Source organism: Cetorhinus maximus, chromosome 23 (genome assembly GCF_964194155.1).
Source record: "Cetorhinus maximus chromosome 23, sCetMax3.hap1.1, whole genome shotgun sequence".
Lineage (NCBI taxonomy): Eukaryota > Metazoa > Chordata > Chondrichthyes > Lamniformes > Cetorhinidae > Cetorhinus > Cetorhinus maximus.
This window is the reverse complement of record NC_135901.1, coordinates 45141507-45149308: the sequence shown is the minus strand read 5'-3', so window position 1 is coordinate 45149308 and position 7802 is coordinate 45141507.

Genomic DNA, 7802 nt, shown 5'->3' with positions numbered 1-7802 from the left:
TATCTGATTGAAGGAGGGATTGTATGTCGGTATCGTGAACAACGTCTGTTCAATAAGAGCACTTATTATTACAATACCTACCTGAAACCCCGATGGCTGCAAGAACTGGATAATAAACGGCAAACAGCAGACCATTTGGTATTCCGTGCATTTCTATCAGAAGTTCTGAACGCGTTCCGGGCTACACACAGATATTGTCACATTTATACATGATGTCAGTCCCCAAGAGATAACCAGATGGTTTGATTCGAGACTAAATGAAGCAAACACGTTAGTGCATCTGCTAATGGGTTCGTGTTCATGTTTTGATAGAATTTAATGCTGTTTTTTAAAGACCTCTGGCACTGCACTAAATTGAAATGCCCAAAGATTGCAGTAAGGCCCCATTACAATTATTAATTTAATGTAGAGAGGTGCGGTTCACATCAACTATTTTCAATATCGACCTTTCTTGCCCAGTACTTTTTCATTGAGAGTTAACTTGTAAAATCTAGTAATATTTAGCGTGCACAGGCCCAGATACACAGTAGAGATATCCAGTAAAGTAAAACTGATTGGGTAAGTTTAGCACAGTTACACTGATGTAGGACAGGTGCAGTTGAGCACGTTTATACTGAACATTGGGACATGTCAGCAGTGTTTTGCCGCCTCTGGAATGGTTTAATTCAGCACCACTGTAGACAACGTGAATTTCCCAGAAAAAACAGGCAGGGCAACTTCAACAAGTTTACATATGTTTCCACAGGTTCAATTCAGCGCTGAATTCGGTATTGACAGTCTAATTATGCACGGTTAATATCAGTGTGTACTGCAGTAATTCTGTACGGTTAATATCAGTGTGTACTGCAGTAATTCTGTACGGTTAATATCAGTGTGTACTTCAGCAATTTTATACTGCTAATATCAGTGTATACAGCAATAGTTCAGCACGGTTAATATCAGTGTGTACTGCAGTAATTCTGCACGGTTGATATCAGTGTGCACTGCAGTAATTCTGTACGGTTAATATCAGTATGTACTGCTGTAATTTTGTACGGTTAATATCAGTGTGTACTACCGCAATTCAGTACGGTTAATATCAGTGTGTACTGCAGTATTTCTGTACGGTTAATAAATATCAGTATGTACAGCACCAATTCTATACGGTTAATATCAGTGTGTACTGCAGCATTTCTATACTGCTAATATCAGTGTACACAGCAGTAATTCTGCACGGTTAATATCGGTGTGTACTGCAGTAATTCTGTGCGGTTAGTATCAGTGTGCACTGCAGTAATTCTGCACGGTTAATATCGGTGTGCACTGCAGTAATTCTGCACGGTTAATATCAATATGTACTGAAGTAATTTTGTACGGTTAATATCACTACCGCAATTCTGTACGGTTAATATCTGTGTGTACTGCAGTAATTCTGTACGGTTAATATCAATGTGTGCTGCACCAATTCTATACGGTTAATATCAGTGTGTACTGCAGCAATTCTATACTGCTAATATCAGTGTACACAGCAGTAATTCTGCACGGTTAATATCGGTGTGCACTGCAGTAATTCTGCACGGTTAATATCGGTGTGCACTGCAGTAATTCTGCACGGTTAATATCAATATGTACTGAAGTAATTTTGTACGGTTAATATCAGTGTGTACTACCGCAATTCTGTACGGTTAATATCAGTGTTCACTGCAGTAATTCTGTACGGTTATTATCAGTGTGTACTGCAGTAATTCTTTACGGTTAATATCAGTGTGTACTGCAATAATTCTGTGCGGTTAATATCAGTGTTCACTGCAGTAATTCTGTACGGTTAATATCAGTGTGCACTGCAGTAATTCTGTGCGGTTAATATCAGTGTGTACTGCAGTAATTCTGTACGGTTAATATCAGTGTGTACTGCAGCAATTCTGTACGGTTAATATCAGTGTGCAGTATAGCAATTCTGTACGGTTAATATCAGTGTGTACTGCAGTAATTCTGTACGGTTAATATCAGTGTGTACTGCAGCAATTCTGTACGGTCAATATCAGTGTGCAGTATAGCAATTCTGTACGGTCAATATCAGTGTGTACTGCAGTAATTCTTTACGGTTAATATCAGTGTGTACTGCAGTAATTCTGTGCGGTTAATATCAGTGTGCACTGCAGTAATTCTGTACGGTTAATATCAGTGTGTACTGCAGCAATTCTGTACGGTTAATATCAGTGTGCAGTATAGCAATTCTGTACGGTTAATATCAGTGTGTACTGCAGTAATTCTTTACGGTTAATATCAGTGTGTACTGCAGCAATTCTGCACTGCTCATATCAGTGTGCACTGCAGTAATTTTGATCGTTTAATATCAGTGTGTACTGCAGTAATTCTGTGCGGTTAATATTAGTGTGTGCTGCAGTAATTCTGTACGGTTAATATCAATGTGTACTACCGCAATTCTGTACGGTTAATATCAGTGTGTACTGCAGCAATTCTGTACGGTTAATATCAGTATGCACTGCAGAAATTCTGTACGGTTAATATCAGTGTGTAATACAGTAATTCTGTACCGTTAATATCAGTGTGTACTGTAGTAATTCTGTACGGTTAATATCAGTGTGTACTGCAGCAATTCTGTACGGTTAATATCAGTGTGTACTGCAGCTTAAATTTTAATACGGTTATATTCAGCGTGGACAATTATTTTTTGCGCAGCTTTATTCAGTGTCGACATCCCCAGGTCATCACACTTACATTCGGTACTGGTGTGATCCAGTTCAACGCGATTAATGTAGATAAAATTTGCCCAGCTCAAACACTTAAATGTGTTGCGTACAGACCCAGCTCAGCACGGTTACTGCCAAAATGGACTGAGCCGAATAGCACGTTCGACAGCGCCTGTTCCGCAGGTTTCAGTGTGGAGAAGCTTAGTTCATCGTGGCTATATGCGGTTTAAACAGAGACATTGCTGTGCTATTACTTTCTCTGCGGATTAGTCCTCTTCAGCACGGGTAAAATTATTTTGGAAATCATTAGAGCAGCATTTTTTCTCAGTATGGACTGATGCAATTCAGCATGGTTGCTGTCAGTGATTACGTGCTAAGCGCTTTTACCTGAAGGGTGATAATGTCGAGATTGGCACAATCACTTCTTCAATGAGAAGATAACTCTGAATACATTTACCTTCACGTTTGGCTTGTCAAGATCATTGGGGTTGCATTCGGTGACGGCAGTTTGACACGGTTACATTTAGTGTGCCTGTTCCAGGTCAAGGAGATTATATGCAGTCTACACAGGTATCGTTCAGGACGATTACATCTAGTGTGGTTAAAAGCAAAATACTGCGGGTGCTGGAAATCCGAAACAAAAACAAAAATAGCTGGAAAAGCTCAGCAGGTCTGACAGCATGTGCGGAGAGGAACACAGTTAACATTTCGAGTCCGTATGTCTCTTCAACAGAAGATGACGCATGGTCATACCGACTACCGACATAGTGAGCAGACGTTCCGTTCATCATGGTTGCATTCAGCGCACAGGCTCGACGCTCAGCATAGTTACTTTCAGTGATAACGGGCCCAATATGTATGTGATCAGACTGACTGTGCACAATACATTTCAGTCTGGAAGATGCCAGTTCAAACTGTTTGCTTCCCGTGGTGACTGACCAAGCTCAGTTCAGTTCTTGTCGACGGAGGCAGCCTTAGTGAGTATTGAAGTATTTAGTATCCATTGGTCCAGGGCTGTGCGGTGATACTCAGTGTGGCATGTCCAGCTCAACACATTTATATTAAGAATGGGCTGCTCCAGGTCTGTGTTGCCACTTTCAGTGAGGACTCTTCCAGTTCAGCCCGGTAGCACTCAATGTGCACAGGCTCAAATCAGCACTGTTACTGCCAGGGTGAACTGCCCCGGTCAACAGGGTTAGAATGTGTATGAACATGGTTCAGCGTGTTTACTTTCAGAATTCGCAGGTGCACTTCAGAACGGTTTATTTCATTGTGGACTTTCCTCTTTCATCAGGGTTACCTTGATTCTGGAACCCTTCCCGTTTCGCGCCATTACATTCATTGTTGTGAGTTCCAGTCCAGTGGGGTTAAATTCCGGGTGCACTGTCCCAGTTACGAGAAAGAACATTCGGTCTGGAAAGATCTCGTTCAGTAATTTAATTTCCCTACTCCTTCATTTTTTACACACTTGTGGAAACTGTTCAATTCTGTTATTATATTTGGTGCTAGTTTGCTTTCATATTATATTTCCTCCCTCTTCATTTTTTCTTTTGTTTGACAATCCTTTATTGATATCTAAAACTCCCACAAACTTCAGGCCTAATTTATTTCTTGGCAACATTAAACACTACTTAAAAAAAATTACTAGTGCTTGTAAGTTTATTGTTTAGCCACGGATGGACCACCTTTCTCAACAAGCTTATATTTCGCGACGACAGGCATGTTTATGCAAAGTATGTTTTTTGTTTAATATTCACCCCTGTTTATTTCCTGTAGCACATTCTAGTCTGCTTTCCCAATCTGCCATACCCACCTTGGGACTCCTACCCATGGAATTCGTTTCCTTTAACTTTAATGCACTAGTTTCAATTTTAGGTGCATCATTCTTCATTTCAACTTCATTTTTTGACACATTATGATAACTCTTCGCCAGATGACCCCGAAATATATGACCAATAATTTCGTCCACCGCAGTACAGAAGGCAAGCTTTGAAATAGACTCTTATGTGAATGGATCCGTGATTTTCAATTGCAGGAAAATGGTTCATTAAGATCAAGGTTGACCTGATAATGGCCTCAACTCCAATTTGCTGCTTCTCCCAATAACCCTTGACACCGCTGCCCAGTGTACACAGTTTTGTGGGGAAAGAGAATTCCAAAGACAAACAGATCGTTAAGAGAACAAATTCTCTTTAACCTTCATCATAAAAGGGAGGCTGCTTATTTTTAATTTGTGCTAGGTTTACATACCGCCCGGAGGGGAAACCTTTTTTAAAAATAATTCATGGGATGTGGGCGTCGCCGGCGAGGTCAGCATTTATTGCTCATTCCTAATTGCCCTTGAGAAGATGGTGGTGAGCTGCCTTCTTGAACCGCTGCAGTCCATTTGGCGTAGGAGCACCCACACTGCTGTTAGGGAGCAAGTTCCCCAATTTTGACCTAGCAACTGTGAAGGAACGGCGATATATTTCCAAGTCAGGATGGTAAGTGGCTTGGAGAGGAACTTCCTCGCTAACCTATCAAGCCAGTCTGAATCTTACATGCTTCAGTAAGTTCACCTCTGGATTCTTCGGAATCCCAACGAGTATGGCTAACCTGCTCACCGTTTCTTTATAAAACGTCACAGGAATAAATCGAGTTTACTTCCTCTTATCAGTCTCATTTGCAAGTATTTCCTTGCTTTAAAAAAGGAGGCCAAAATCATACGCAGCACTCTGGAGGTTAGCTGGAACAAGGCAACCTTACGTTGATATTCCATCCCACTTTTATTAAAGAAACATATTGCATTTGTCTTCCTTATTAATTGTTGTATTTGCATCTAACTTTTCGTAACTTGTGTTCTGGGAGAGTCGTATCCCTGTAAACCGCATTATTCTGCAATTTCTCTGCACCTGAATACTATTTCCCTTTTACATTCCTCCTACCAATATGTATAACTTCAAGTTTTTCCACATTAATGTTGCACTTGTCTTTTTATTCCCAATCGCTGAAATAATTGATATGTCTGCAGAGTTTTGTATTCTCCTTTCAACCTGCTTTCCTCCCTATCCTTGTATCACGAGCACATTTGACTACAGTGTGCACAGATCCATCATGTAAGTCATTAAATAGATTGTAAAACCCCACTAATCATAGGTTGAAAACTTTAAATTAGCCCATTTCGCCGTTCTCTGTGGTTCTCCTTCGTTTTTCAGTCATCTAGCCATGCCAATATATCACTTCCAACATCTTATCTTGCATGTGGCATCTTATTGAATGCATTTTAGAAACCCAAATATACCTGCATTTATTCGTTCCCCTTTATCCACCTTTCTTGTAACATCTTCAAAGGAATCCAGTAAATTTGAAAGTACTATTTCCTTTCATAAAACCATGTTGAGTTTGCTTGATCCTATTATGATATTCCTCTTCTTTGTCTTCTTCAAAAGATAATCCTGGAATATTTTCTTCCCCCCAACCATGGCCAACATGCATCTCGAACCTGGGTGGAAACAATTAAACTCTACACGTGTGATTATCCCGTGTACTCTGTTACAAATCTTTGAAGCATTGATATTAAATGCCATTAACTTAACCTGTCCACCCATTTCCCACGTCTCCCTCCTTATTAATGCGCTACCTGTTAAACTCTCCTCTTCTTTTGTCACTTTCCATTAACATTTACCTACACGACATGGGCTGCAGCTTCGCTGTTTTATGAATTTAACATTTCATCTTAGGTTTATCAATTTCCTTCATTTTAACCACACCATTATCAATTTTTTTCTTCTTTTTTTTTACAATTAAAAGCCCCATCCATGGCACATATTCTATTCGCCAGGACATTTATCCCAGCCTGTTTCAATTGGAACACGTCGAAACGGAGCAGCTGCCTCTTCCAGAAAACAAGAACCAATGCCCCATGCATCTAAACCTGCCTCCAATAACATTCTCTGATTTGCTGATTAATCTTAAAACGCCCATCAGTTGTTCCTTTATTTCTCTTCAAATGTATCCTTTTCATCAAAAACCTAGGGCTGGATAAGTACGCTTTGATCATTTAATATTCAATTATCAAGTACTTCTTTTCTACTCACCAAGGAACTGCACTGAGCGAATGATACATTCATCTGCTAATTTTGTATTACCATAAAAAACATACAAATATGCTTGAACTATTGGGGTCCATGTGATGTACGTACACACACAGTGCTGTTAAGGAGGGAGTTCCAAAACCGACTGTAAAAGACTAGCGATATATTTCCAAGTCAGGATGCTGTGTGGCTTGGAGGGGAATGTGCTTACCATTGATCTCACGGGTATGGGAAGTGCTGCAAAAGGTGCCTTGGCAAGTTTCTGCAGTGCATCATGTGGATGGTACACACTTAAGCTACTGTAAGTGTGATGAAAGCACTGAATGTTTACCAGGGTGCCTTTCACTTGGTGGATTTCTCTTGGATGCTGTCAAACGCCTTGATTGTTGTTGCAGTTGCTCTCACCCAGGCAAGTACACAGCATTCCAACACAATCGTGTCTTGAGGTTCGTAGATGGTGGACAGTCTTTTAAGAGTCATGTGATGAGTTCCTCGCTGCAGAATTCCTGGCCTCTGAGCTACTTTCCGATCCATAGTGTTTTTTTGGCTAGGCCAGTTAAGTTTCTGTCCAATGATAGCCACACGATGTTGACGGTACGTTTACCATGGAATGTCAATGACAGATTGTTAATTTCTTTCTTGTTGGCGTTGGCAATGGCCTGGCGCTTGTGTAGTGCTTGCGGTGCATATATTACTTGTACATTATCAGCAGAAACCTGAATGCAGTCCAGCTCTTGCTGCAACATGTACTGACAGTTTTATTACCGTGGAGTAACAAATGTAACTCAACGTTTTGCAATCATTCGCCAACATACCCACTTCGGACCTTATGATGAAGGGAAGGTCATTGATGAGGCAAATCAGAATGTTTTGACCTGTATTACCACCGTGAGCGGCTCCTGAAGCGATTTCCTGGATTTGAGATGATTAATCTCCAACATGCACAACATTTTATTTTGTTGTATGTATGAGTCCAACCAGTGGGATGCATCTACCTGCTGCCCATGAACGTGCATCTTTCCAAGGATATCTTAAG